Source organism: Nuphar pumila, chromosome 9 (genome assembly GCF_984573655.1).
Source record: "Nuphar pumila chromosome 9, dmNupPumi1.hap1.1, whole genome shotgun sequence".
NCBI lineage: Eukaryota > Viridiplantae > Streptophyta > Magnoliopsida > Nymphaeales > Nymphaeaceae > Nuphar > Nuphar pumila.
The window spans coordinates 5,694,825-5,716,486 of NC_143257.1; positions in this window are offsets into that span (position 1 = coordinate 5,694,825).

A 21,662-nucleotide genomic window follows, 5' to 3' on the forward strand; every position below is an offset into this window, starting at 1 on the left:
AGGTGCGCATGGGTGTTATGCGCATGCGTGGCATACCCACAGCACAACACGCTTGTGTTGTACCATGCATCAAACGTGCACCGTCGGGTTCCATTCAGAGTAATCAGCATACGCCAGGAAGGTGAGGGGACAACCGATCGCTATTTCATCGGCGGCTTCGTCGGTGTCGTCTTCAGAAAAGGGGGCAGGGTGGGGGGGGGGGGGGGGGGGTTCGCCCTTTCGGTTTGAAACTGAAACTCACCTTCGTTTTTAAAAACGTATACTTGGCTATGGGTCGGGTCCAGATCCGGACCCGATTTCAGAGACCAGACAGGATCTGTACCATGGGATCAGACTAGACCCAAATCCATTTGAGATTCTAGGTCTGGGTAAGACCTGACCCTGGATCAGACCCAGACTCATTTGGGTTTCGGGTCTGGGTCTGAACTGGACAAGACTGGTTGGTCCTGATCCACATACCAGATCCATTAAGGAACCAGGTGGATCGAGTCAAACCATGATCCATTAGACGGGACCAGACCTGAACCCATTTTAGATATCGGGTCCATGGATGCAGATCCAGCCCAAATCTTTTATAGATGAGGTCTGGGTTTGGATCGAGTCACGTTCTTAGAACTGACCTGAGTCCTGATTGGATCAGTTCTGGGTCTGGTGTGGGTGAGGTTCCTGGATCCGACCAGGGATCGAATCAGGATGGGTTTAAGGATTTGGATCTGACCCAGATTTGTTATCGATCTGGATCATGAGATCCAATCCGAGACCCAGTCATTGTGGGTCTGGATCCAGACTGGCCCCAGACCGTAGGGATCTGACCTGGGATTCATTAGAACTGGATTTGTATTCGGATTGAATCAAATCAAGCCCGAAATAAGGTCCATATACTATTTAAACCCATTTAATACAGAATCGATTTTGTGACTGATATAAAGTGTTCCAGGATCGATTCAAAGCCATTTTTATCGGTTCTTATCGGGTTTTCACTAGTTCCTAAATATAGAAACTTTATTTTCATGAATCTATGAAGGAACAAGGATTTTTTATTTCGATTTTAAGGGTTTATAAGCATTTGTACATGTTTCAGACCAGTTTGACTGTTTGAAAACCGGTTCAAGCCTTTGGTTGACTAGTTCGAGGTTGTTTCAGACTGGTTTGGAGTACTCTTAGACCGATTCCAGCTTGAAGACCCTGGGTTTTACCCATAAGAGTATGCTTTTATCATTTTTCATGCTTTATAAGTGTTTATTGTTAAGGAAGCATGACTTATGTATGTTTAATACATGCATTTTATATTATTTAAGTTATGTATAATATTTTAAATATGAATTATAACTAAATTCATGACATTTGTGATGTGCTTTTAATAAAATTTATTTATGCATATAAGTTGAAGCATGAATTTATATTTTTGATGATATAATACATGTTTCGTCATGAATATACATGCATTATTATGTGTGCATAGACATGCTCCATAATACGAATATGTTTGCAATAAAAGATCTTGATTAACTAACTTATGCAATCACCAAAGTGATCTGAGTTGTGTGGATTGAGGATTCTTTGAACCATATTAAGATTCAATATTAGGATTGTGTGACTTTATGAAACAATGATTTTACCCAAAGGCAGGTTATTGTGTTTCAAATTCACACATTGTGTAATAGTAGATGTATAAATCAACCCATAAAGCATGTTCTTACCTAAAAGTCCAGTGCTGAATTGCCTCTAGGTACATGTTATATTAGTTTCACAAATTGAAGTCAATTCCTTGTGAATTGAGGAGACGAAACAATTATGAGTATTATCGTTTCCACCAAAGTTGAACGATAATAGCCAAATTATGTTTGTCTCAGAAAAGGTAAATAACAAATGGTCTCAATTTTTACCTTTTTAATATGAGTATCGTTTGAGCAACGATAAGCTCTTCTTTCGTTCATTGTTGTATAAGGTTCTTTCTTCATCGATGGTTCTAGTAACATCATCATGTTAGACAAATCCAATTTCTCATATTAGAAAGAAATAATATTATTCACTTTCGATTATATAGACTTAGATTTGACCCTTAAGATTGACGAACCTCTAGCTCTTATAGAGTAGAGTGCAACCTAACAAAAGGCTACCTCTGAAAAGTGAGAGCGCTTGAATAGACTTAGCTTATTGCTTTTGCAATCTCGAGTGGCTAAGAACATTCGAGGCACCATCACTCACTGCAGGACAATAAAGAAATTTTTGGAAGCCATTGAGACTCAATTCGTCAGTTCTAATAAGGTTAGAGCCAATACACTGATGTCCAAGTCAGTATCTATGAAATATTCTGGTGAGAGTCATATCCAACAAGATATCTTGAAAATGAGAAACATTGCATTTCAACTGAATGACATGAAGTTCACCATTTCTAACTCCTTTTTTGTTCATCTAATTTTGACCTCATTACCTAGTGAATATGGACCCTTAAAGATCTTCTATAACACACATAATGATGATTAATTTTTTATTGACCTCTTGGCCAAGTGAGTTGAAGAGGAAGAAAGACTTAAGGGTGAGAGGGTGCCGAGTGCACATATGACCTCTCATAAGAAAAAACATAAGCCGGGGGGCAAAGAAAAGTTCCTTCAAAAAGAAAACTTCTAGGGAGAGTTAAAACTCTCAGGCGAAAGCCAAATCCCAGGCAGATGGTTCTTGTAGAAAGTGTTTCTTCTGCAAGAAGAAGGGACATAAGAAAGTGAATTGACTGAAGTATAAGAAATGACTTAAGAATAAAGGTAATAAGTCATTCATTTTCATGAGTGCAATTTGATCCATGTTTCATTGTATAGTTGGTAGATTGATTATGGTGCCACAGTGCACATTGTCAACTCGTTATAGGCATTTCTAAACAAAAAATAACCAATAGAACATGAAAGAAGCATCTTCTGAGGAAATAAGATGTGCTCGCATATCAAGAATGTTGGGACCTATAGAGTTGTGTTGGAGTCATAATTCATTTTAGATTTGGTCGATACATTTTATGTTTCATCCTATAGTCGGAACCTTATTTCAATTTTAAAACTTAATAAGTTTGGTTTTATTTCTAAATTTGAAAACTCTAAGCTTATTATTGTTGAAAATTTTATTCATATAGGTTTTACATATGTATGTAATGGTTTGAATCATTTGAAAACCAAATTCAAAAATTAAGAATCTCACTCTGTTGAGAACACAATGAATGACAATAAACGTGGCCTAAAGAAGGATGAATCATATTTGCTTTGGCAACAAAGGTTATAACACATCTCAAAAGAAAGTGTCTAAAGACTTGTGAAAGAAGAAATTCTTAGATCTCTTGATTTCATAGATACCGAACCATGTATTAGCTGTATAAAGGCTAAGCAATCTAACATATATAAGAAAAATGCCACACACAGTAATAGAAAATTGAAAATCATGCATACGGATGTTTGCAGGTTTTTTCTCTCGTGTTATACGGGTAAAATACATTTTGTTACCTTTATAGAGGATTACTCACGATATATGTATCTCTATTTATTAATTGAAAAATTAGAAGTCATTAAGTTTTTTAAGGACATCAAGAAAGAAGTAGAAAAACAAACTGATAAAGTTATTAAAGTGGTTAGGTCTTATAGAGGTGGCAAATATTATGATCGTTTCACTGAGATGGTACAAAAGAAAGGGCCATTAGCGCAGTTTCTTAAAAAAGAAGGTATTGTACCTCAATATACCATGCCTAATAGTACTTACGAGAATGATGTAGCTAAAAGAAGAAATTTTTCGCTTAAAGAAATAGTTTGAGCGATGTTGAAGCACTCAAACTTTTCCTTGACCTTATGGGGTGAAGTTCTTAGGACAATAATGCATATTTTGAATAAGGTTCCTATAAAGGTTGTCCAAAAGACTTCTTATAAGTTATGAACTGGTAGAAAATTTTCTTTATCATATATACGCATATGAGAATGTCCAGCTGAAACTAAATTGTATAACACATATATAAAAGCCTTTGATCCTATGACGACTAGTAGATTTTTCATTGGTTACCCATAAATATCAAAGGGCTTTTGGTTTTATTGTCCATCTCATACACCACCGATAGTGAAAAAAGATAAAACAAGATTTCTTGAAAATAGTTCTATTGGGATAGATGCATCTCAAAGTATTCAATTTGAGAAAAATGCAGAATTCATGTTTCACACTTGCAAAGGATAAAGACCCAGTTTTTTCTATCATTATCTCTTTGGATAATGCCAAAAAAAAATCAATCAATAAACATCAATTCCAAATAGAACAAGTTGTTGACGAGGATACACAATAACAATAGGATGTCGAGGTTCATTTTAAACCAATTATAGCATATGTATGAAGGTCTACAAGGTCTAAGAAATCTACTATTCATTCAGACTATGTGGTGTATTTGCAAGAGCTCAATGATTTCATAGACATTGATGATGATCCCTTCACATTTGTAGAAGCCATTGAAAACAAAAAATCAACACATTGGATCAATGTCATGAAAAAAGAGCTTGACTCTATGGCAAAGAACCAAGTGTGGGATCTCGTACCTCGACCTGATGGAGTAAGACTTGTTTATTGTAAGTGGGTCTTTACGATTAAGACAGACTCCAAAGGTCATGTGGAGAGGTATAAGACCAGGCTCATTGCAAAGAGCTTTACACAGATGGAGGGCATTGATTATAATGAGACTTTTTCTCCTGTCTCAACTAAGAAATCATTGACGATAATCATGACTCTCGTAGCTCATTTTGATTTAGAGTTACATCAAATGGATGTGAAAACTGTTTTCCTAAATGGGGATCTAGAAGATGAGGTATACATGTAACAACCTCTTGGTTTCAATGTAGATGACTTGAATAATTTAGTTTGCAAATTTAAGAAGTCAATTTATGGACTTAAATACACCTCCCGCTAGTTGTATAAAAAGTTTAATAAGGTAATTCTGAACTTTGGATTCACTAAAAATATTGTTGATCAGTGCATATACCTTAAGGCTAGTGGGAGTAAGCTCATAATTTTGGTTTTATATGTTGAAGACATTCTTCTTGCAACTAATAATTTGAGCATACATGAGACAAAAGATTTTTTTTCCTACCATTTTAACATAAAGAACATGGGTGAGGCTACATATATCCTTGGAATTGATATCCGTCGTGATAGAACTAAGAGTGTCATTAGTCTGTCTCAAAAATCCTATATCCTTAAGGTTCTTAAAAGATATAGGATAAAGAATTATTCTCCTGGTTCGGCACCCATAGTGAAAGGGGATAAATTGAGCCTAAAGGACTCTCCTCAGGATGATAATAAAAATGCTCAGATGGCAACTGTCCCATATGCTTCGACAATTGGGAGTTTGCAGTACATACAAACATGCACACGATCAGATATCACATTTGTTGTGAGAATGCATGGTAGATATCAGTCAAATTCAGGCATTGCGCACTGAAAGCTAACAAAGAAGGTCATGCACTATTTTCAGAGAACGCATGACTATATATTGACCTACAGAAAGGTTAACCACCTAGAGGTCATTAGATACTCTGATGTAGACTTGGGAGGATGTCTCGATAGTAGAAAGTTCACTACTGGATACATTTTCTTACTAGTAAGTGATGTCGTCTCATGGAAAAGCAAAAAATAGTCGACAACTGTTGCTCATACCATAGAGGCGAAATTCATTAATTTATACAAGACTTCATCTCAGGTCATTTGGATAAGAAACTTCATTATGGGTCTTAGGATTGTGAACTCTATTAAAAGACTACTAAAGATCTTTTATGATAATGAAGTAGTTGTGTCCTTCTCAAATAACAACAAGAGCTCAACCTTATGTTGATACATGGAGTTAAAAATATTTTGTTGTTTAAGAAAGAATTGAACATCTGATATGTATTGATACAATTGGTATGAAAGAAATGACTGCAAATCCTCTTACTAAAGGGCTAGTACTAAGATTATATTTCCAACATGTAAAAGAGATGAGTCTGTTTGATTTCTTTTGATGTATGACAATACATTATGGTTATATGTGATCATATTTGTGAAACTGAATTGATTATCTATGATTTTCTGTATTGTTGATTCTGTATAAAGGATCTCTCATTTGGTTAAAGAGAATAACAGACTAACAATATTAAAGGACCAATAGAATTGGTTAGAGACCAACCTATTCATAAAGGTAATTTTAGCATGCTAAAGCACTAAAAATAAATTATATTGAAGTACATGAAAATATGATATTTCATAAAGAGGTGTTCATCTCCATGACTCATATAATTCATTCTTGTGATAACAGATAACATGTGAACCCATATAAAAAAACTAAGTCAAGATAACAGTATAATCTTTGATTTTGTTCATTTCCGTCTTAATGGGTCAAGTGAGAGAATGTTGAACATTTTAGATCAGGTCCAACCTTATGTGTGACCCAGTTTGACACTAATGAAGGTATTAGTGGGACATTAGTAAAAATTAGTGAAAATGGTTAAGTGAATGTGAAAAAGTTCACATTCAATATAGCATGTGAAGGGTTCACTTACATGAATGTCATGTATGTAACCCCCTACTTTTCTCTCCCTATAAATTGAGGCATAGATGTTTGATGAGTGCAACCAAGGTGTCCTCATTTCTGATTGGGTTCAGGGTCTTGCTCACCATCGACTTGATGGCATGTGCTCATCGTCAACGTCAATAGGTTGAGGAGAACTCCATGCACCTACGCCAACGCTCGTCTCATCCATAGTGTCAACTGGTATGCATGTTGTTGCTTTTATATTCCGGTTATGGTTTCACTTGAATGCCAACATTGTACTCCTAAAAAGTGAATAAGAAGAAAAAGAGGTTTTGGGGATCAAATCCATTGTGTAGTGAGCGTGAGTGTACTTATTAGAGGTTGACTAACATGGAGATCGCATGAGAAAGATCCAGAAAAGAAGAAAGTTTCCCCATGACAGTGACCACAATGCTTTATTTATTTCATCTTCGGTGAAAGGCAGCTCCAATGCTGCTACTTCTTCAGTACTGATCTTTTTAAAAAGCAGGTGAGTGCAATTTGAGAACAGGGACCAGAAGCTATTAGAGATTTTAAGGAGAAGCTCAAGTCCACTTTTTTGTAGACCATCAATTCAGATAAATGGGATTCACAGTTCAGACGCCTTCTATGAGAAGCTTTTATACGAAAATATTTTGTACTTTTGTCCCCGAGTTTGAGCCATTGGATAAGTGAACATTGCTGCCATCTTATCTCGAATCCTCCATTCATGATCTGTTTCTTTAAGTGTGAAATATCTGACAAAAACTGTTCTTTATCTTCCAAGGGTTGATCATCCACCCAGTCAAGGAAGGTTTGAAGAGACATCAGATCTGATTGGCAGACCCCTACCAGTTATACAACTATACCATTGGGTTTTGAACCTGCATCGTCCCAACACAAGGTGACGTGCACTAGCTGATCCTACCAGACAAGCCAAGCCCCCCAGTTGGTGAACTTCAGCAAACTTGCTGGCTCCATTCAGCTTTAGCCATTTCTTAATGTGATTTTTAATTAATATTCTACCATTTGAAAGCTAATCGATTCCCTTGTACAGGTTGTTGCCACCCATAGGCGGAGCTAGGGGCGGGGCAGGACTGGGCTGTAGCCCAGTTCTGCCTCCCGAAACAGTTATTTTTTTTTTGTTTTTTTTAAAAGCCCAGTCCTAGCCCAGCCCTGATTCCATATGAAATAGATTTTTATCCATTTTTGTAGCCAAGCCCAGCCCTGACTGCAACAAATAGTTTGATTTGTCCATATGAAATAGATTTTTATTAATAATTGTAGCCATTTTTTATTTTATCTCAAAAAAAAAAAATAGGGGCGCTGCCCCCGAACCCCCGACTATCAAATTAACCACTTTTTTTTTCCTACACCCCTGTTTGCCCGCCCCCCCCCCCCCCCTCACATGAATCCTAGCTACGCCACTGTTGCCACCATTTGGATATTTCATCATTGAAGCCAGGAATACATTTCCACCAATCTTCAAAGTGGAAGAGTGAAGGAGACTTAATATCTTTATCGAATTTCAGAACTACCGCACCATGATCCGAGACCAATGTTGTCAGTATCGGAGTCAGACCTGTATCGTTTGGCCAACTATTCTGGTGTGTCGACCGAAAGCGATACTCAAGTGTATCGTTCTGAACCGGCCAAAGAACAATTAAAAAATATTACGTGTCAATCAGAACGTGACATATATTAAAACAATTAAATCAATATTAAAATAATATTTAATAATTATTATGATGTTATCTGGCGATACAACACTGATACTGACAACATTGTCCAAGACAATGCTGGCGACTTCGTGCTTGCCATTAGAGGCTATAACAAAATTTAATTCTCGCTGTTACCTCCTATAACAACGAGTATGAAGTTGCCGTTATAGGGCCATCACTGTTATAGGCTAACACTATTACAATGTATCTTTTAACGACAACCTATAACTGTCGCCGTTATTACTTAACAGCAGCCAAAACTAGATGGTCACTTTTTGTCGCCGTTTAGGTCTATAATGGCAACAAAGAAAGCAATAGCGGCAACTTTCATCGCCACTTTTGACCTTCGTCCTCCTAGTGTCACATGATACATTTGTTTGGAATCAGCTGTTTGATGATGTTTTTTTAATAAAAAAATATGATTTTTATCAGTTTTTAAAATTATTAGAATTTTGAGTTATATATTATTGAAGCCTAATAAAAACTTGTTTGCACATCATAAATGGATGAAAATCCTACTTTACTAAACAGACCATGTATATCACACCAATAATGTCAGATTTTAAAAGAACCAAAATATTAATGCTTTTTGCACCCCACAAATTATCAGGAGAGAGAGCTGGTGGTGGCTTCATCATTGTTTCCAATCTCCTCACAAGCATCCAACATATTTCACATGTTAAAAAGATGCAAAAGCAGGCTGATTGTAAAACAAGGGAAAAGTTAGAGAGAGAGAGAGATTATATAAACAAAAAACTGAAATTTCAAAGTGGGCATGATGCACTAAATTTCAAACATTTGCTTGCACTACGAGTCTACGAACCCCAAGATCCGTTGGCTGCCCCCATCTCCACTCACCCTCTATGCCCCTGTTCCCATAAAACTACACCTCCACTAGGAATTGATCACTCACACAAAGCACTTTATTCAAATCCTTGCTACAATTTCTAACATCAGACTCTCTCTCTCTCTCTATATATATATACTCTCTATATATATAGGCACACACGATTGGACGTAATAGTGAAACTCCCAATCATAGAATGCTCCTGGAGCGTCTGATTATGTGTAAGATCACAAAAAAGGTGATTTAGAGAGGTATATGTAACAAAAAATGTAGCTATTACTGACTCAATAGCAACTACATTTTTACTAATAGCAGCCATAAATGCCGCTGCTAAAGCTCCTTATCCTTGTAGCGAGGGGTGATTCTTGACCGCTGCTAAAACACGTATTTGCGCAAAAAAAAAAGAGCACTGCTAATAGCGTTCGCGATCAGCGTGCTCCTTTGTCCATTGCAACAGTGGACAAAAAAGTCATCTATCGTTACTCCCATCTCACATTTTATATATATATATATATATATATATATATATATATATATATATATATATATCGTACTAAGTGGTAGCTGCCTGATGGGCGTTGAGCCTGACGTAAATGCATTTTTATTACACTGGGGTGCGCTGAGCGTCCATCATGCATGCCACCAATGCACAGCCGCGTCCATTTCTATCAGGCACAAACCCATCAGGCAGCTACCACTTTTTGTTTATATATATATATATATATATATATATATATATATATATATATATATATATATATATATATATATATATATAGAAACATCACAGGGCTTGATTTATGGTTAGTGCAAAACATGCTAAAAATCCACTAGCGTGTTTTTTTTATCGCTGCTAAAGGTCCCAGTGAAAATTTGAGCATTACGGGGTAAAAAATCTGTCACTAAATGTCTTAGTTTTCGCTAGAAGGTCTCAATTTTCGTTGAGACCAAACTGCCGGTAAAGAAGCAAAAATGCACAAATAACTCGTTTTTGCCTCCTTTTTCTCATTTTTTCATGTGGCCGTGGCTGCCCATTATGCCCTGTGATGGATGGCCAGCGTAGCTGCACACCTATGGGTTGCGCAGCTCTCTCTCTCTCTCTCTCTCTCTCTCTCTCTCTCTCTATATATATATATATATATATATATATGTGGGTGGTTGGATTTGAGTTATTAAAACAGATCTTGCACAGCAGTCAACATGTCATTAATCTTTATAAGATTTAGTATCATTATTCGCTCATGCATATACTTGTGCATTGACCACTAAGTTTTGGTTGTTATAATAATTCTAGTAATGATAACTTTAACAATAATCTTTACTAATAATCATAGATATAAGCATATAAAGATTAGCCACCGTCCAAAGGCGGGGTCCGCTCACATGGTGGCAGTGAAGGTGGAACGTGGTGTTAAACCGTGCATATTGAGTTCGAATCACGTGTGCGCTCATGCACAAGCCGAACCTAGGTGTACCGGCTGGGCTCGAAGAGGGCCTCAAGGGTTCTACCGGTGTACCCACGAGGGTTCACGACTGGGTTTTCTCTTGCGCTCACTTTAATCCTAGTCGGCTTAGTGAGTCTGACCTCTACCAGTTATACAATTATACCATTGGGTTTTGAACCTACAACCTCTCAACACAAGGTGACGTGCACTAACAGCTCCTACCAAACAAGGGGAGCCGCCTGTTGGTACGAGACAATCACATTTACTATAATGAATGTGAACACAAAAAAATTCACATATTATTCTTATCCAATTGAGCTACGCCACCGACCAACGGTGTGGCTCCGGTCGTCTGGCAAAAGCAGTTGGTGCATGTCACCTTGTGTTGGGACATTGCATGTTCAAAACCCTAGTGGTACGTTCAATAATAACTGGTGGGGTCTGTCTAACCTATGTTTGCCTTTAAAAAAAAAAAAATTGATCTACGCCCGTTAGGGTTTTGCGTTGACCCGCTAAAATTCGCGGCTTTAGTCAATGCACAATACCGTACCAATTTAGCCATATCTTACCAAACCAACTGTTCTCCTTCTTGGGACAATAATTGAAGATGAAGATGACACTTAACTACTCAAACAAGTTCTCTCTATTCCCATTAGATTGCTTACCTTTCTTTTCCTTTCTTTTATCTTTTTAGTTGCATGTTGAAAAAAAGTTGGTAGGCGTTTTGCCCAATGTTGTTTGTATCGGTGCCGATACTATACTATACTTAAAATTAAATTTTTAAATATTGTTTTAATAGTTTTAACATGTGTCATGTTCTGATTGATACCTAAAGATTTTTTGTTATTAATTTGGCCGATATGGAACGATTCACTTGAGTATTGGTATCAGCCGATAGGGTTCCTCATCATAAAAACAAATAAATAACATATTTAATTTCATCCACAACCACTTGTGTCCCCTACCTCTCATCCACCTCTTGCCATCATTTCAATTTTGTATTTGAATATTGGTCAGACTTGGTGGTCTAACCAAATCTACAAGAGGTTCTTATGCTTCAAGCTTTTGCTTCCCCACTATTGCAAATGTATCAATTAATGTGGATCCAGACCTATACCTAGGGGTGGCAATCCGGTCAGGTTGGCGGGTCATGTCGGCGGGTTGGCTGGTCAGCATACCTCAACACAAACCCGACCTGTTTATTAAACGGGTCAGTTGTGGCAAACACGAACCCGACCCATTTATTAAATGGGTAACCCGACACGACATGGTTAACCCGTTTAATAAACAAGTCAGGTTGGGTAAACGGGTTGGCAGGTTAGCGGGTGGGTTGGTGGGTCGGGTTCGGGTAAACGAGTTGACCCGACCCGCCTAACCCGTTTATTAAACGGGTTGGCATACCCCTAACACGAACCTGACCCGTTTAATAAACGGGTTAGGCGGGTCGACCCGTTTACGACATGAACATGTTTAAGCTAAACCCGAACCCGGCTAAGAAGCGGATTGGTGGGTCCTGTCAGAAATTGCCACCCCTACCTATACCTAGGGGTGTCAACAAGCCAGATTTACTCAGAGACCCTTACCAAACCCTATAGGGTCCGGGTATGATGATAAATAAGAAAACCCAAGTCCAAACCCAAAGGTCCGATTAATACATGGAGCCAGATATAGTGTGTAAAATTTTATTCGAGACACAGGCCTGACCTGAGTTTCGATTACGATCTGCAATTTTTTAATGTAAAAATGATAAAAAATATTATTTTACCAGGTATGGCTTGGGTCTAGTTCATGTAGTTCTTATCGGGTCCAGGTATGGTTTCTTTTATGGTGGGTTTGATTGGACTTAGGTTCGAACCCGATACCATACCCGGAAATCAGGGCCAGGTCTGATTCCACTTGGGTCCAAACCAAACCCGAGCCGATGACACCCCTACCTATACCCACACACACACACAGAGAGAGAGAGAGAGAGAGAGAGAGAGAGAGAGAGAGAGAGAGAGAGAGAGCAGCCCACAAATCAAGCAATTTGTACCGATAAGGGTGTGTTTGGATATGGAGGTGAGAATTCTCACTGGATCCCATGGTTTCTTTGACTGGGCTTTGTGAAATGAGAGTTGCACTTTCCTAGACCTTAAAACGAAGGATTAATGTAGACCCATCTCTCTATTGTAATTCAAAACACCATTTTCAGGGATGATATTTTGAATTCTTGAAACTTATGTAACCACAACTTAATTTACCTATGCAGTCATGTGAACTCATTGAGAATTCACTTTTCCTTGGTCAGCTATAAATCCAAGCACAATGGAAAGAGGCTTATTTTCATATGAAATGTCTCTTTTCTGGCGGGGGCTGAAACAAACGCCCTGCAGGAAACAACAGGTGGGGAAACACTTTCCCAAGAGGCATGAGTTTCACATGAAAGCCGCATCGCACACATGGGGGTGTAACAAACACGTCCTAATAGATATTACCAGAGATTTTGGCAGTGGGATGCCGAGTTCAATGTTGACTCAAGTAATCGTACAAAGGGATATATAAAAATGACTTTATCCACATTTTTGTAACAATCAAGCCCTCATATTATGCAACATTTGATTTTGGGAGGAATAGGAATTCTGACCGCCTTATAAAGTTTACAATTTTTTTTTCCTTCAACGGTATCTTTGGATTTGGGACTGATTATAGCTGAATCCAAGTCAATCTGCCGTAGTGGTACTGGATCCGGATGCAGATCCATACTAGTGTTTGGCAGATTCCTGACCATATTCCAATCTGATCAATCAGCTTTATACCTAACGTTATTGCATCTAAATTTGATCTAAATCCAGCTCTTTGTTTATTTGGGTCTGGGAAAACCAAACTGTTGCTGACCATCTCTATAATCCGTTCGGATAGGGTTCATTAAAAGCAAACAAAATGGACCTGGACAGTTCCCTATGTTAATTCACACATATTGCTCATGAAATAAGCAGGCGTTGAGGGCCTTTGCTCCAAATCCAATCCAAGGATCTCTAGAGTGGTCCTGTCAAGTCGGGCCGAAGATCCATGAATTTTCCTTCAAAAATGAATTTTGGATCCTCGGAAAATGAGGACCTGAAATGTCATTTGATTAACTCGGATTTGGGCATTTGTTGCACGCCGCATCAGATCCTCGGATCTCAGATCCAAAGTAATTCAACACACCTTGATAGTTTTTGGGGCTAGTGACTTGAAAGATACATGGCAGCATCTTTGCTAGCTTAACCTTAGCATGTTTTTGGGCTTTGGTATGGCTTTGTATTTCTCACCCTAAAGGGTGAATTCTTTTTTGTAAACACATTTTGGGCACGTTTGGAATCGAGAAAGGTGTATGAAAAGTGATGCAAATGGTAAAATACATACGGATTTTCTGACCTTTCCAAACGAGAGAGACTTTTTCGCTGAGAGATTTTTTCTAAAAAATATACTTCCATAGAAAACATTTCTCCATGGAGATGGTAGAGGAATGTTTCCTACCAAGAGATTTTTTTTTTACACATCTCATCTTAGCATTTCATGAGATAGGTGTGTGGTGTCCATCGCCGGAAATGTTGAGATGAATGGCCATCAGTAGCGGAGCTGCATGCTGGCGTCGCTGCATAAAAAATAACCTTTTTTTTTTCATAAAGGATGAATTTGGTGCACTGGTAGACTACATGGCTCTGAGCTGGAAATCTCAAGTTCTGGATCTGACTTGGTTAAAAGAGTAGAATCACTAGAATATGAGAAATGAAATATGAGAACTAGTAATATGGGCATTTCCTATACAAATCCAACCATGTGGATGTGCTTGGCATGGTGAATTTGCTAGGAATCAACCATTGGATCGCGTATTTTGGACGAAAAAATATGATTTTTGAATGCTTGAATATTTATAAAGATTATGAGCCATTGATTTTAAAGCTTTAAATTTTTTTGTTTATGCATCAAAATCGGATGATTCAAGAGCAGGTTCTTATAAAACCAAGTATGTATCGGTAAGGTTAGATTCAAGAGAAAAAATACAAAAAATCTATGAAATTTGCAGTTCTCACATTAGTTCGCATAACTTATGGGGTTACACATGTTTGAGGGCTCCTCACGTCTGGCTAGGTGGGTCAGTTTAAGGTGTTCTACATGAAAGACATCGAGAGTTCAACACCCGGGATGTGTGTTTTTGGGTGTAAAATTATAGCCAACGGGAAACTGTCCCCGATGGTCAGGTGAGTACTCATTTTGAGTTTTATGATATGAACACCAAAACAGGGGCACGATCAATGTAGCACCCATAATCACAAATATCGTGAGATTTATGAAAAATCTCACGATAATATCGTGTGAAATTGTCTGACATTTAAAACGGAAATTTCTTGTGAGATTTTCAAAATATCGTGAGATTTATGAAAAAAATATAAATACCGTGATTTAAATGCGATATTTACGGTTTAAACGGCTATTTATCATGAAAACCCATGTATTTTTATTTTTAAATATTTTTTATTAATATTTTCTTATAAAATTATTTTTTATTTATTTTTTATTGCCAAGATTTTGCCAAAAAAAATGTGAGATTTAAGAAATTTTTTCAATTTCTCACGAGTTTTTGAACACCAAAACAGGGGCACGATCAATGTAGCACCCATAATCACAAATATCGTGAGATTTATGAAAATCTTGTGATAATATCGTGTGAAATTGTCTGACATTTAAAATGGAAAATTCTTGTGAGATTTTCAAAATATCGTGAGATTTATGAAAAAATATAAATACCGTGATTTAAATGCGATATTTACGTTTTAAACGGCTATTTATCGTGAAAAATGAGATTTTGCCATAAAAACCTTTATCACTACGGTAGCACCTCTCAGCTTCTGGAGTACCGATCCCATCATTTGACACTGGATGGATTCCATCTACATTCAATTCTAGACGTCCAATCAATGGCGAAGATTGGTCCACATTTTCACTTTTATGCGGACTGATACTAGCTGTCCAGATGCTTCAGTTGGATGGCTAGGATAGACATAGGATGGAACTCATCTTATGTGAAAAGATTGTTGGGTTAAACCACCACGTTGGTGGTGGTTACCCACGATGTGGGCAACGCTTCCCACATAAAGTGTTCTTTCCGTTAAACCTGAAAACAGAGGGAACGGTTACTCAATCGTTCCCATTTCGTGGCTTATAAAAGGGTCTCATGAGCAACCCTTTCCATAAGCGAAAATACAGAAATTTGAGAGGGGAAGAGGTCGACTCACCGTCTGCACATAAGGAGGCCTGCGCTTGTGGTGGCTGTGGACAGGCTGAGTTGAAGATTCCTTTTCTCCGACGACCTCCAACCTCCGTAAATGGCAGCATCAGGTACGCTGTCTTTTTCCTATGTTTCTGTTTTTGCTTATTGCAGGGTCACCGCCATACAGTGACGCCGTCTGTTTTGCCGCCTCGCCGGAAATCCTCGTCGGATCCCAACATTGGGTTATGGGCCCACCACGCTTCCGCTGCGGGGTGTGCTCCGATTTTGACCAGAAACGCAGGTCACCGTGGGGTGACCCTGCTGCTGGTCGCCGGCACCGGCGACTGTCGCCGTTGGGCAACAGTATATATATAAAAAAAAGAAAAAGAAAAGAAAAACTTACCTCTGTTCATGGGGTTTTTTTTTTCCTATCGACGAGGATCCCGCCGGCGTCTTCATCTTCATCCGCCATCAGGAGGCTGCAGGAGCTGTCGCCGGCGACTATTGAGTCGCCGGATTTCTAAAGACTTCTGCGGCATTGGTTTTGGCCGGCGGATGGCTGATTTCGCCGAAGAAGGGCGCCATCTGATGGCGACGTTGGTCGCCGGTGAATGGTGGCGTTGATCGTCGACGGACGGCGGCAATGATCGCCGGCAGGCGCCGACGTTGTTTGCCGGCAGGCGGCGGCAAAACCCTGCAACAAAATGAAAAGGGCGAAATAGGGTTTTGGAAAAACCCTAATTTCGACTCTTATCGTTTTTGTTTTTCGGGTCGGGTTCATTTTTGAACCGGACCCGCCCACCCGAATCCGATCCATAAGGTGACCCGGATCGGATCAAGGTTTCGGGTGGGGACCCGCTCGGGTCCGACCCGGATAAGGTAAACCCCGGGTCAGACCCGGATCCAGCGGTTACCGGGTCCGACCCGGATCCGGTCCTTACCGGGTCCGACCGGATCCAGTAATACCGGGTCCGACCCGGATCCAGTAGTACTGGGTCCGACCTGGATCCGGTCTTAACCGGGTACGACCCGGATCCGGTCTTAACCGGGTCTGACCCGGATCCGGTTGTAACCGGGTCCGACCCGAATCAAGATTGTACCGGGTCCGACCCGGATCCGGATAACCCCGGGTCTAACCCGGATCCAGTAAGCAGTCGGGTCTGACCCGGATCCAGAAGGGTCCAGGCATTATTTGGCCTGAACCGGATCAAGGACTGACTCAGTCCCCTTCCGGGACCGGTTCAGAGCCGTTTTTGGCCGGTTCCTTCCAGTTTCTCACCGGTTCTGAGATGCTAAGACCCTGTTTTCTTAAATATAAGAAAATATAGGGGTTTTGGCATACGGTTATAGGGTTTTAATGAACTTTTGTTCATATTTGACCCGGTTCATAAGGTTCAGAACCGGTTCGGACCCTTGGATAACCGGTTCGGGGCTGTTTCAGACCAGTTCAGAGTGCTTTAAGACCGGTTCGTGATACATATGACTGGTTCATTCAGTTTAATAACCATTTAGAGGGTCATATATCTAGTCCATTCGGTTTACGGACTATTTTAAGATATAATTTTGCATATTAGCATTAAGGATAGTTAAATGAATCAGTGTTTTCATGTCACCAAAGTGACTGAATACACGTGAGTCATAAATGAATTTTATACTATCATACAGTTCCTAAGCCGATATGCACATTGTACTTATATTCATGAAATGATAGACGACCCAAAGGTAGTTTTATCGTGTTTGGAATTTAAGTAGCGTAGAATAAGGTAAAAGTGTCGAGATACATCACACATGTGTATCCAAAGATACCTTGTGTTGATGGTCTATCTTCACAAGAACCTTAGTTTTACCGAATATGGTCGGTAGGCGAAGTTGTTTCGCGTGTCGGAGCTCTTACCAAATTAGGACTCCGATGACCCCCTTCACTCGCCTGGAAAGAAGCATATCAAGGGCCTTTATTATTTTGCTTTTTTCCACTAAAGTTTTAGTCTCGTATGAATGTTTCCTGATACGTGTCTTTTGTCATGTAGTTTCTAGTTCTGTGATTTTAGATGGCTCTAGCTCTATACCTTTTCTAGATGGATCCAATTTTAGTGATTGGAAAGAAACTGTTTTATTTGCATTAGGGTATATGGATCTAGATCTAGCCCTAAAAATAGATGAACCCGCTGCCCTTACTGATCAGAGTACTGCTGATCAAAAGATTGCTTTTGAGAAGTGGGAGCGTTCAAATAGACTTAGCTAGTTGCTTTTGCAATCTAAAGTAGCTAAGAACATTCGAAGTGCTATCCCACAATGCAGAACAGTGAGGGAATTCATAAATGCCACTGAGGCACAGTTTGTGAGTTCAAACAAGGCCAGAGTCAGTACCCTGATGTCAAAACTGATATCTATGAAATATACTGAAGGGGGAAATATTCGCCAGCACATTTTGGAGATGAGAAACATAGCGCCTCAGCTGAATGACATGAAGCTCACCATCTCTAATTCTTTCCTAGTGCATTTAGTTCTAACGTCCTTACCTTTAGAATACGGACCTTTCAAAATCTCGTACAACACACATAATGATGAATGGACATTTAATGAACTTATGTCCAAGTGTGTTGAAGAAGAAGAGAGGATGAAAGGTGAGAAGGTGAAAAGTGCACATATGGCTTCTCATACGTCCAAGGTAGGACTAAGGAAGAATGCATTTAAGAGAAATGCTAGGAAGAAGCCAACTGGGGATAAGTCATCCCAAGACAAGCAATCAAACTCTACTCCCATAAAGTGCTTCTTTTGCAAGAAGAAGGGACACATAAAGGCAGATTGCATAAAGTACAAGAAAGTCTTGCGGTATTTGCAAGGGACAAAAGACTATATGTTAACGTATCATAAAGTTGATCACCTCGAGGTCATTGGCTACTCAGATGCGGATTTAGGAGGATGCCTTGATAGTAGAAAGTCTACTACTGGGTACGTCTTCTTACTTGCTTGGGGAGCGATCTCTTGGAGGAGTGGAAAGCAGACGACCACTGCTGCCCACACCATGGAGGCTGAATTCATTGCATTGTACGAGACTACTTCGCAGGCTATATGGTTAAAGAACTTCATATCACAGTTAATGGTGGTCGATTCCATTGGGAAGCCACTGAAGGTCTACTGTGATAATGAAGCTGCGGTGTCCTTTTCAAACAACAACAAAAGTACTACGTCATGCAAGCATATGGAATTAAAGTATTTTGTTGTTAAAGAAAGGACAGAGAATCATTTAGTGCATATTGTCAATATTGGTACAAAAGAGATGATCGCTGATCCTCTTACTAAAGGGCTAGCACCGAGATTATATTCCGATCATGTAATGAGGATGGGATTGTTAAACTCTTTTTGACATATGCATATAAATAAAGTGATCACTTTCAGTCTTTTGATTCTCATTATGGTTGTTGTTAATCTCATAAGGATTAGAGATTCAACTAAGGACCTTTAGAATAGAATATAAAGGCCATTCTATTCATCAAGTCATTCCCATAAGGTTTTCTGGTTAAAAGGTTTATCGTCGAAACAAGTGGGAGAATGTTGGGTTAAACCACCACGTTGGTGGTGGTTACCCACGATGTGGGTAACGCTTCCCACATAAAGTGTTCTTTCCGTTAAACCTGAAAACAGAGGGAACGGTTACTCAACCGTTCCCATTTCGTGGCTTATAAAAGGGTCTCATGAGCAACCCTTTCCATAAGCGAAAATACAGAAATTTGAGAGGGGAAGAGGTCGACTCACCGTCTGCATAAGGAGGCCTGCGCTTGTGGTGGCTGCGGACAGGCTGAGTTGAAGATTCCTTTTCTCCGACGACCTCCAACCTCCGTAAATGGCAGCATCAGGTACGCTGTCTTTTTCCTGTCTTTCTGTTTTTGCTTATTGCAGGGTCACCGCCATACAGTGACGCCGTCTGTTTTGCCGCCTCGCCGGAAATCCTCGCCGGATCCCAACAAAGATGAGATCCTTTTCGAGTTTTTAGTTGGTTAAGGTGAGTTTCGTGGTGTGTGGGGCTCCAGAACCCCTGGGAACAAACCCTTAACTGGTATGGAGCAGTACTATGGGACCGATCCACTTATTTTGGTGTTTGCCATTGTAAGATGGACCAATTAGGGATTGTCCCTGGTCGGTTACTGGCCATACAAAAACAGAGAAAGAAACAAACCGGATCTGATCTATCCAAAGTTGGTCTGAGCTAAGCCCCAAAATTTTGCAAACAACAACTACATATAAATGCATTCCTTTTTTTTCTTAATTGATCTGATTCTAACCCCATGGAGGTAATCTACTTGCTCCGTTTAGAGAGCATCGGCAGTTGGACTGCTGGATTCAAGATACCTCATTTTCTTTGATTCTTTTGTTTGGAGATCTTTTGTTCAATTAGAATGAGAGAAAGAACAAATTAATATGATGATGCAGTGCACAGCAGTATCGCTTCTGAACTTTGCAAGAATAGCACAATTACAAACTAATCAAGCAAGAAATTAATATAAAATAATACAAAAAATGCATAAAAAATAAATAAAAACCATCAATAATTTATCATGAAGCTTTGTGCTTCTTTATAAACGAGTATTTATAGCAAACAAAAGAGAAAACTGATATCCAACTAAATAATTATTAAGAAAAAGCACAAATGATCAAGATGGATTCAAATGGACTCTATGGGCCTGCTTCTGCTCTTGCATCGAAGTGCCGCATTATTACTTCAAAAACTGACTGTATTGTATGGCAAAAATGATGCATTTCCTAAAATACCCCACAATTTATCAAATCCGCTAAATGAACAATATCGTATGTTCTCAATTTTTTCTTGTCGCTTTTATCCCTTTTACACATGCAATTTTTTTATTTTCGCACGTTATGACACTAAAATAATACATCCACGAAACTCGTCAAAAAATCGCATCAAAGGTAACAATATTACAAAAAAGATTATGAAATTCTAAACAATTTGTAAAACTTGTGATAAGTTTTGTGCGAAGACCAGTGAAAAACATAAAATTTGCAAAAGTCCAATAATTGTGAAATTGTTGATGAATATGACATGAAGTATTGCAAATTTATAAAATATTTGTGAAAGTCCGATATTGCAAAATCACTTATTCGAATTGCACCCGTATTGCAAAATTATTTTTTATTGCAAAATTTCATCATATATAAATGTGCATTTAGGTTTTTATTTTTCTCGTTTGTATCTGAAAAGTACGGTAACCCCAATCCGCCTACATCTAGAACCCCAACCCTTCCAACCATTTCCTGAAAGTTGTTCGCTTCACCTCATGCAAGGTTGTGGTATCTTTCTCTGATTAGCTATTAAGGTGAATTTCATACAATGTATTTATTGTTTTGTTTTTGTTTTTTCTTTACAACGTAGTTTTCTTTTCTTTTTGTTTGGTTGTTTCTGTGAACTTATTATGTATGTTTTATTGTTGTGGATATTACTTCAATGTAAACATGTAATATTTGTCACCTGAGTTACCATTTAGGGTTTACGATCTTTAGAGATTTGTTAATGTAATATCTATTATTTTATTATTTTTTTCTTTACAATGTCCACAGTCTTCTTTTTGTGTGGTTGTTGCTATGAACTTATTATGGATGTTTCACTGTTTAGGGTTTACGATCTTTAGGGATTTTTGTATATAGTTACCTACAAAAGTTGGCACCAATATGCATCATGGAGTTTGCCTTTAAGTAACATGTTATCATGAAGTTTTGTCAATAATTTTTGCTACCTATCCATTTAGCTTTCTAGTTCATAGTTTTTTGAATGCATTAAGCTAGACATTCTTAAGAAAACTATGTTTATCCATAATTTAGGTTGTGATTATGAGTTAAAAGTACTTGATGCCAAATATTGCATGAT